Consider the following 9694-nt stretch of genomic DNA (forward strand, 5'->3'; position numbering starts at 1 on the left):
GGAAAAACAGCTAATCTGAAGTGTTCCTCCGTTACATCAGTTGGGCGCTTCTGTACCTTGCAGATCTTGATGAATTCGCTTAGGAAATTATATGGATCTTCTCCTTTCTTCCCGTAGTACTTAGGAAGAACATTAAGCAACCCAAGCTTAATTTCTATAGCTGTAGCAGCCGCCGGCATCCGGATCGGAGTTGGGGGGTCCTCAGCTTCGTGGCTGGAGAGATCGCACAGTCTCGGATCGTCAGCCATGTCACTCTCAGTACTTGCAACCGAAATTGAGTCGGTTTCTTCTTCACAGTCTGATTCTGTCTCCGAGTCGTGGTCTGTTTGGGCAAACAGAACCTCTTCAGCAGCGACAGTGCCGGGTTTCTTCTTGATGAACTGTTCTTGTCGAACGGGAAGGTCAGCCTGCGAATCCAGCAGATCCAGTAGCTTTCTCGCCTTTGCCTCCTTCCTTAGCTTCTTCGTGGTCTTCTCAATTTCACTATCGTAGAGGAGGTTCGGCTTGGACGATCTGCTCATAAACAAAGAAAAAAAAATAGACAAAGGGAAAAGAATTAATTAACACCGTTCCCTGGCAACGGCGCCAATTTGGTGGACGTCGCCAACCACCAAATAATTCCTGCGGAATTACCAAAATAAATTAGTATAATGGTAAGCAGGGTCGATCCCACAGAGAGCAGTTAAAAATCATTCAAATCCCTAAATCTATAAAAACGGTGATGCCACCACGCCTTAACCTTGGAGAAAATATTAATTAAACTAAGAAAACAAAATTAATCAAATAAAAGGCTCTAGAAAAATATCAACAGAAAGGTAATTCGGCTCAAATAAATTCACACTAATTTAATCTCTGATCCTCGACGCAATAATCAATTAATCCCTATTAACCAACGAGTTATAGGATACCGTGATACGCACTGACATACCCCAATTCCTACTTACTATGTCGATAGACAGCTAGATACGCTAGTCTTGTCTATTTCCCTTATTAAAATATAACCTAGCTGGATACGCCAGTCTTAGATTTAATATTCTAATAGCATTAAGGTGAAGGAACCCCATTTATATCAATTATCCTAGATACGCTAGTAATAATTAATATACCAATTACTTCCTACTACGAACATGGTAGTTTTGTCACTAATCAGCCCTATTCCAACAATTACGGATTGGAGGTGCTAATTGAATATAATCCAATTAAACCTAAGTTGATCAGGCTTAAATAAAATCAGAATTATCATTGAACCTAGGAATTAATCGAAATCAATAGGAATCAATTTTAAACCAATTAGGTCTCACAGATCATTAAATTAGAGTTTCATTATTCTTGCCGAATTAAAAGTTTAACTACTCATGCTTAAATTAGGAACAAGCAAAGAAATAAAAGTAAACATAGAACAAGAGAATAAATTAAATTGCAAAGAAAATAAAATAACCACTCTGGAATGAAAAGAGAAATCGTCTGCACTAAAAACTAAAGCAAAAGGATGAACGTAATCACAGTAAACTAATAAGTCTAAGTCTAAAGTTTGCGGCTGCCAAGGGAAAGATGATCTCCAGCAAAGACGAAAATTAGGGCAAGGAATTATATCCTATGAAAGACGAAAATTAAGCCCTATTTATAGACTTCAAATCCTTCTTGATCACTATGGAAGTTGCCATGCAAAGCTGGACTCTTAAAGGAAATAGAATCGTGCAAGATAAGGCAACTCTCCAGCTGTGTCGCGTGCTGCAAGTCATCTCCATTCTGGCCGAATTCGCGGCTCTCGCCAGAGGAACAGCTTCCGCTCTGGCGATTCACTTCGCTGCTCTGACATTCGGTTCCTCTAGCTTCTTGATTTCTTTGCTCTGGCTTTTCTCCCCTCTGACTAGTGATTCCTCTGCTCTGACTAGTTGACTTCGCTGCTCTGGGCTTTGATTTCTCTGGCTTCTCATTTCGCTGCTTCGGAGATGTCGGCTCTGCTCTGGCTTAACTCTTCCGCTCTGGAGATTGACTTCGCTGCTTTGGTGATTGGTTCCGCTGCTCTGGCTTGCAGCGCGGGGTTTTAGCTCTAGCGCGGGCCTTCTCGGTTCTGACACGGGGCTTCGCTTCTCTGAATCTTGATTGCTTCTCTGCTACAGAGTTAAGAGTTTAGCTAAAAACGCCATCCTTAGCCCCGAAATCTCCAGAATTGTATTCTTCCATCCAAAAACCTAAATCTCCTGCAAAGCATCAAACAAGCCATAAAACATACCAATTTCTAGAAGATTATCTTAAAATAAAGCTCATATAAACCCTTAAAATTAGAACAATTAAGCCTAAATCTTGAAGCCACGCTGTCGCTGGAAATCGAAGGTTCTGAAATGGGGGCTAAATCTTGAAGGGAAACTTGGGGATCTAGGTTTTCGGAAAAAATGAGAAATGATTGGGAGCTGAGTGCAAAAGTGAGGTGGCCGAGGTCTGGTTGATGTTCGTCGGAGTTTTGTGAGGGAAATAAGAGAAAGGGTTTGAGGGAGACGACGACTTCGCCGAGAAGGGGAGGAGCGGCGCCCGCTGGTGTGAGAAGAGGGAGGCGGATAGTGAGATAGAAATTGGAAAATAGATTAGGGTTTTCTTTATTTATACCATGATTAAGTGTTAATTAGTTAGTTTTAATTATATCCTAATTTTTTCTATTTTTTGAAATGTGTCTATATTATTGGAACAACCTAATAAGGAAATTGTGTCTTTATTATTGGGACAAAGGGAGTATTTGATATGATATATAAAAAAAGTGTTACGCTATCATACCTCTCAGGTGAAGCTAGTAAAATTGGCCCGGCCCAATGGATTGGCCCCACCCGCGCGGATTTCACTGGGTTGGGCTTGATAATTAGAGGTCCAAAAAAACTTCTGGCCTAAAAAGCCCGGCTAGTTGACCCTCAGGACTAAAAGGCCTTGGGGTTTTGCGTTTTTTGTCCAAAAGTGACTGCATCCAGGAGACAAAAAAACGAACATAAAAAAGGAACACACCAAGAACCAACTAGCTATGGACATGATATCTGAATCTAAAGTTAGGATAATCAAACTGATCCATCCTAAACAGAGCAAGGAAATAACGCGGGGCAGAAAAACAATCAAAAGTAGTCAGTGCCTGATAACACTCATGTTTCCATGATTTTTAATGTTCATATGATGTTAATTTTATAGGAAATTGAGTGTTTGATAGTTGTTTTGTGCTTATATTGCTTTATCTTGTGAAATATGATTCTTACTCGAACTTTGATGGATTTTATAGGAATCTTGAGATCGAATTTAGAAATATGGACTGAAATAGAAGTTCTAGTTCGTCTCGAGAGGAGTTCGTGAGTGCAAACGGATTGCAAATCGGAGTTTGGATAGGGAATATATGGCCAAAACAAAAACGTCGCGCGCAGCAGTTTATTTCGGCGACCCACTGGTGTAGGTTGCCGAAATCGACGTTTCGAAGGTGAAATTCGGTGACCTACTGGAGTTGGTCACCGATTTTTCTGTCTCGTTTTCATGCTTCGCTCTGGAAATTCGGTGAGCGTTGTTTTTGGAGGTTTTTTAGCACAAAAACGGCGACCCACTCGGCGGTCGCCGAGTTGGTCACCGAGTTGGGCAGTTTTGTGAGTTTTTCCTATTTTTAGAGTTTTTCTGGGTTTCAAACTCTGTTTTTTACCCTGATACTATATATAGGTCTTCTTTTGACCTATTTAGGGGCTCCAACTTTATATTTCAGTTATATAGCTTTAGATTTACATTGTTTTCTAGTTTTGAAGGATTGGATCAAGATTGAAGATTCAAACCGCTACATTCGTTTTTTCAGTTTTTACAATTGCGTTCTTTTTAATTATGCTTATGTTTTCTTTTATTATGTCTGGCTAGTTTCCTTTAGTTGATTCTAGGGTGTGTAAATAGTTGATTAAATTTATGTGATTAATTTGTTATTACCTTTTTTGCCTTCCAGTTTATAATTCATAATTACTGGTGCTTGAATTCTTGTGAATTATCTGATCAATAGTTTGCATGTGTAGCTATTCAGTTTGAGACCTGACGGAGATAATTGTTTAGCGGATTCAGGAATGTATGATGTGATTTAACCTTGAGACCTGACGGAGATAGGTGGATCAGAGGGAGCTATTCTTAGGAGCTATTGGGAGTTAGTAGATTATCTTGAGACCTGACTGATATAGATAGTTTATTAATCTACGATCTTTGTTGCTATGACAAGAGTAATTGATTATATGTGTGATCTCCCATCATAACTGTATTAAATTGGTTAATATGATTAATAGATTGATTGTGTGAATTTGGTTAATGAATTTACTACCCTAGGGTCAGTCTTTTTATCATTAAAATTTATTTCTGAATTTTTATTTGTTGTTCTTTGAGTTGAGTTTTATTTAAATATTTCATCTTTGTGTGTTGCTTGAATATTACCAGAGTCTTATTTAGGATTACTTAGAGTAGTTCGTTCATCAGTCCATGAGGATACGATACTTGACTTGCTATTTATGCTATGATTACACTGTGTTAGTTGTGGTATTTTTTATTGGTAAGAAAATAGTGACCAGTGCCATGACCCGATGACCTCTCCGAGCCATAAAATCAGCAGGCTGGTTTCCCTCGCGATAGATGTGAGTGAAATGCACCTGCCGGTACGAAGGAGGTGTCGTATCTAGGCAACAACATGACGAATACTAGCATGACCATGATGTCCAGCAGTCAGGAGCAAAACGATCACTGCAACATTCAATTCAACCCAGATATGAGCTGAAAAAGTAATAGCCAGCCTAAGACCCTCTAGCAAAGCAGTCAAATCAGCCTCAAAACTAGAAGTGGCAGCACATGGAGTGCAGAAGCCAATGAGAATGGCTCCAGTGTGATCACGAACCTCTCATCCACCCGCACTATGTTGCGTCTGTTAATCGTTAGAACCATCTGTGTTCAGCTTCACCCATGAGAACTTACTATATCATTTCACAAATCATACTGCTGTAGGTCAAACACAAAAATAAATAAATGAAAACTCAATAATAATTGTTTACTAAACAACATTTTGAAGGGAAAGCTTTTCATCAACTAATTTTGCAATTACTTGAATCAGTGAAATACTAAGTGCAATAATTGAATTCGAGACATTAATTAACTTACGAGGCATTATCTTATATATTTGTAAATTCGAAAATATTATTTTTGTGCATTAATTCAATATGATTATAGTTAGTGTAAATATCACTTCTTTTAGCCCTTTATTTGAGCGTCTTTTCTAAAATATTTTACTCCATGACTAATTACAAAATAATACATCGTTGCATTTTTGTTATTGTTTGCGATCTGAAAAAATAAAATCTAGCGACTGAATGTTAATGTCTTTTGGCAGACATCCACATTGTCATTACACGTAGACTATTTTAGGTGAGCTGGAAGTTCAGGTGGAAATTAAAAATAAAAATTCTACATAATATAATCATAGATTCAAAAAATAATAACAAAATATAAGAAATAAGTGAATATTGTATTGTTGTTGTAGCTAGATTCGTTGCTATGAGCTAGGGCTCAATGTTTGATTGTTATCGTGCGTGTGTTTGAGAGAGGAGGGAATCAAGGTGAGAGGCGAGGAGGAGATTGAGTGGAGGAGAAAGTAGCTAGCGATGGCGGCGGCTCAATTAGCCGCTACTGTTCACTCGGGAAAAGAGAGAGGTTAGGGAGGAGAATCCTGGTTGGTGTTGTTTGAAGCGACGCAACTAGAGATGGTAGGCTGGACGCGGTGGCTGATGTCATCTGATTCTCACCAAATTTTTTGTAAAAGAACATAGAAATGGGGAATTTTAATTCTATGTTCAATTTTTAGAGAAATACAAAGGAGGTGGATCAGAGAGAAAGAAACGAGAGGGCTTAAGGCAACGATTGTGCTGTTGCGGTTTAACCGACAATTTGAAGGAGGTGATGGCAGTTGATTTAGGAAGAAGAGTGGGGCAATGTTTGTGCTGTGTGCATGTTCAGGAGCGATGGAAAAAGAGAATCATAGGCGATAGACAGAGAGACGTTGGTGGTTGAGGTGACCATGTTGGTGACTGTTGCTGCCAAGGGAGAAGGAGACGACAACTTAGTCTAGGAGAAAAAAGAGAGTAAGGGTTTGTGTGTTAGTGTGTGTGTGTGTGCGTGCATGAGTTTCAAAAGAGACGGTTTTTATTTATTTTAATTTCTAATCGAATTTCCAGCTCACCTAAAATAATCCACGTGTATTAACTTAGGTGGAATATTTTTTAAAAAAACGATCAAACGATAGGCCAAAAATTATATTTACCCTTCGAATTATATGTACTCACACAACCTTCTAAACTCTGGTGTCGATTAATTATATACGTTATATGTAAGGTATAAAGTTATGCTAATATAGTAATGTGGGATTTTTCTTCTCTCATTTTTTGGAAAATTATAATAAGATTTTGTAAGTCGCATATATATTGAGTCAATATATGAAAATGACCAATTTGTTATAGTATAACTAAAAATTATCCACTCAAATTTGATGATTTTGCAGATTTATGCATTTCAATATTTATTTATTTTATTTTTTGCAGTTTTGTAAATTTTTGATATGGAGATATCAAATTCTAAAGCTACGAATGTGGAGGTGAGTTTGAGTTGTTAATATTCTTGAATTCATAACCAATTCAATGAATTCACAACTGAATAGTTAGTGTTGGTTGTGAATTCAAACTTTAAAATTTGAATTCACAACTAGAAATAGCTCTAGTTGTGAAGTTTGAATTCACAGCTAGAATAGTGTTCATTATGAATTCGAATTTTGAAGCTTGAATTTACAACTAGAAATAGTGCTAGTCGTAAATTCGAGTTTTAAACTTGAATTCACAACTAGAAATAGTGTTTATCGTGAATTCGAGTTTTAAAATTCAAATTCATAACCAAAATTATTTCTAGATGTGAATTCAAGCTTTAAAACTCGAATTCACGACTAGAAATATTATTGATTGTCGTTCAAAAACTCGAATTCACAACTAAAAGTCAGTGGATAATTTTTAAATTTTCATGTAAAGGGTAAATGATAAGTGTAGCTAATTTTTAATTTTTTTATTTTAGTGAATAATTTTTATTTTTAGTATTGCAAAGTGGTCATTTTCAAAATCTACTTGTAACCGAACTTACAATTTCTTTATTAGTTTATATATATATATAGGGAGAGGTTCAAGAAAGAACGACTAAATAAAAGAAGAACGGAGAACCATTTTCAGACATTCGATCATCAAGATCTACGGTGGATGCATCATCTTGTTGGATGAATGCAGATCCCACTACGCCAGATTCGCTCATAGATAACGGATTTTATCCGTTATCTATGTGCGAAAACATCCGTAATATATAATGGTGTAATGTATGTGGATTTCATACATAACGGAGATTTAAGCGTTATCTATTCTATTATACATAACGGATTATATCCGTTATCTATAGTATTATATCCGTTATCTATTCTATTATACATAACGATTGTTTATATATACGTAACGGATTATATCCGTTATCTATAGTATTATACATAACGGATTATATCCGTTATCTATAGTATTATATCCGTTATCTATTCTATTATACATAACGATTGTTTATATATACGTAACGGATTATATCCGTTATCTATAGTATTATACATAACGTTTCAAACCGTCATGAAAGTTTAATATTCACTGTTATGTACACACCTATACATAACGGTTTTTTTATATTAATAACGTTTGGTAATCCGTTATGTATAACGTTTTTTACCGTAATTAGATTTCTATTTCTCCGTTATCTATTAATTTATACATAACAATATAAATGATAAAACCAACAATAATAATATTATATATCATCCAAAATATTTAATTTTATATTATTATCATAAAAAAGAATTCATACAAGATTTGAATATAGTCAAAATTCAACAACTGTTCTATCTATACTATTATGCCTTACAAAAATACTAAACATATTAAATATGCAACTAGCTAGCCATATGGTACAACTTTTCTTGTGAATTCACAAGTCTCTTCAGCTCAACGTACGACTCATTTAATCCACCACAAACCTGCCACAAAATCATACAAAGAGCCAACCAAGAATCACAATATAGAGCATCATGATAAACACTTAAAAAGCATATCAAAGTGATTGGTAAAATGGACAAAACCTATCAAGTTACTAAGCACTAAAAACTTCTCCATTTCACATTTTTTAGGAAATATTACTAAACACTAAAAGTACCCAAAATTGATGCAAGAACTCAGTAGGAATAAGCAAATATGACAGTGATGTGAGTTCCATATAAGTTGGCAATTTTTATTAAACTGGTCTAATGTTATCACATCACTCGTATTATCTTTCAAATACACAATCATATACTATATTCTTAATACTAAAAAGTAAATGCCCCTGAGATAAACATATTACATACTATCTACCCTACACACAATTTGGTCGAGGGAGACGAACCTGGAGTGTTAGAGCACTTGTATGCTTAGTCACCAGGAAATTGCACAAGTTCGCTTCATAATCCACTGTTGAATTAACGAAAAGAAGAATCCACATGAATTTATGTTCCTTTCCAAGTGCGACAACTAAGTTAAATATATCAGGTTCCATTACAAACACAGCCAAACTACAACAGCAATCGGTGCCATATAAAGCATCAAATTCATGGAGTTAAGCTTTTCCCTGCAATGACGAGTGAGCTTATTAAAAGCTGGTAGTCAGCTATGCTTTGAGAAAGAGAAGATGAATTCAAACATAGAGCAACAATACTAAAAGTCGTTCTTCCCTTATTCATAAATCAAAATTGGCTCAACACATAGTAACATGCTCAATATCCCCCAATTTCTATCATATAATCACATTCCACGCTTCCAAGAGTTCAATTACATAAGCATCAAACATTTAGCTATCTTACCTCAAGAATGCCCAAATTTCTATGAACGAATTTCCCAACCTTGGATCCTACTATACGAGGAAGTTCGTACCTACGTGCCTGCCATGATCAAGACCAACAGATTAATACTCGAATTCTTATATAAAACTAAACCAAATTGTTCAAGTAGAGTCAGAGTGTAGTACATCATAAGGTTCTTCCAAGTAGCTTAGCTGTCACAAAAAAATACAATCAGATGAGTCGAGTCAAAGGTATGAATATATGAGTATACAAAATCAATTCAACAAAAGCTTATTCACCTCAATCCTAAATTCACATAAGTGTGGAGATGCCTCAATCAACGATGTGAAGATGTCAAGGGGTGAATCCCAACCTGTATGAGCATGCACTTGCAGCCGTTTGAGAGAGCATAATCGAGGCAAATCAGGAGGAGCAGCAACATAACCTCTATATACACTCTGAAAAAAGTTACTATATACACTCTGAAAAAAGTTAAAGAGGGTCAGAAAATATATGAGCCAAGCATATATATAAATGGAAAAGCATCTAGCCCATAATTATTCCTCGGGAACCAACTTCAAAGCCATATTAATATTAATAAGAACAAGAGATTTCTAGTACCTTCATTCTCTACACAACCTACACCAAAAGAAAAGATCATATGCCAGTGTGGTCTTATATTTAATTCCCACTTTAATAAAACCATATCTTATTCATGTAGAGAGGAATCAAGAATATATTTGGTCCAGTAAGCAACATTGCACATTCATTTGGCCG

At 36.1% G+C, this 9694-nt stretch overlaps 1 long non-coding RNA gene across 1 annotated transcript; it reads right to left on the reverse strand.

The window, feature by feature from the left end:
* Nucleotides 1-7861: 7861 nt before the first annotated feature.
* Nucleotides 7862-8772, reverse strand: LOC131026182 (uncharacterized). The gene is made up of 2 exons (XR_009102207.1): nt 8485-8772; nt 7862-8080 (listed from the first exon to the last, which is right to left on the reverse strand). It is a non-coding gene; the product is annotated as an uncharacterized LOC131026182 (long non-coding RNA).
* Nucleotides 8773-9694: the final 922 nt, after the last annotated feature.

Source organism: Salvia miltiorrhiza, chromosome 5 (assembly GCF_028751815.1).
Source record: "Salvia miltiorrhiza cultivar Shanhuang (shh) chromosome 5, IMPLAD_Smil_shh, whole genome shotgun sequence".
Taxonomy (NCBI): domain Eukaryota; kingdom Viridiplantae; phylum Streptophyta; class Magnoliopsida; order Lamiales; family Lamiaceae; genus Salvia; species Salvia miltiorrhiza.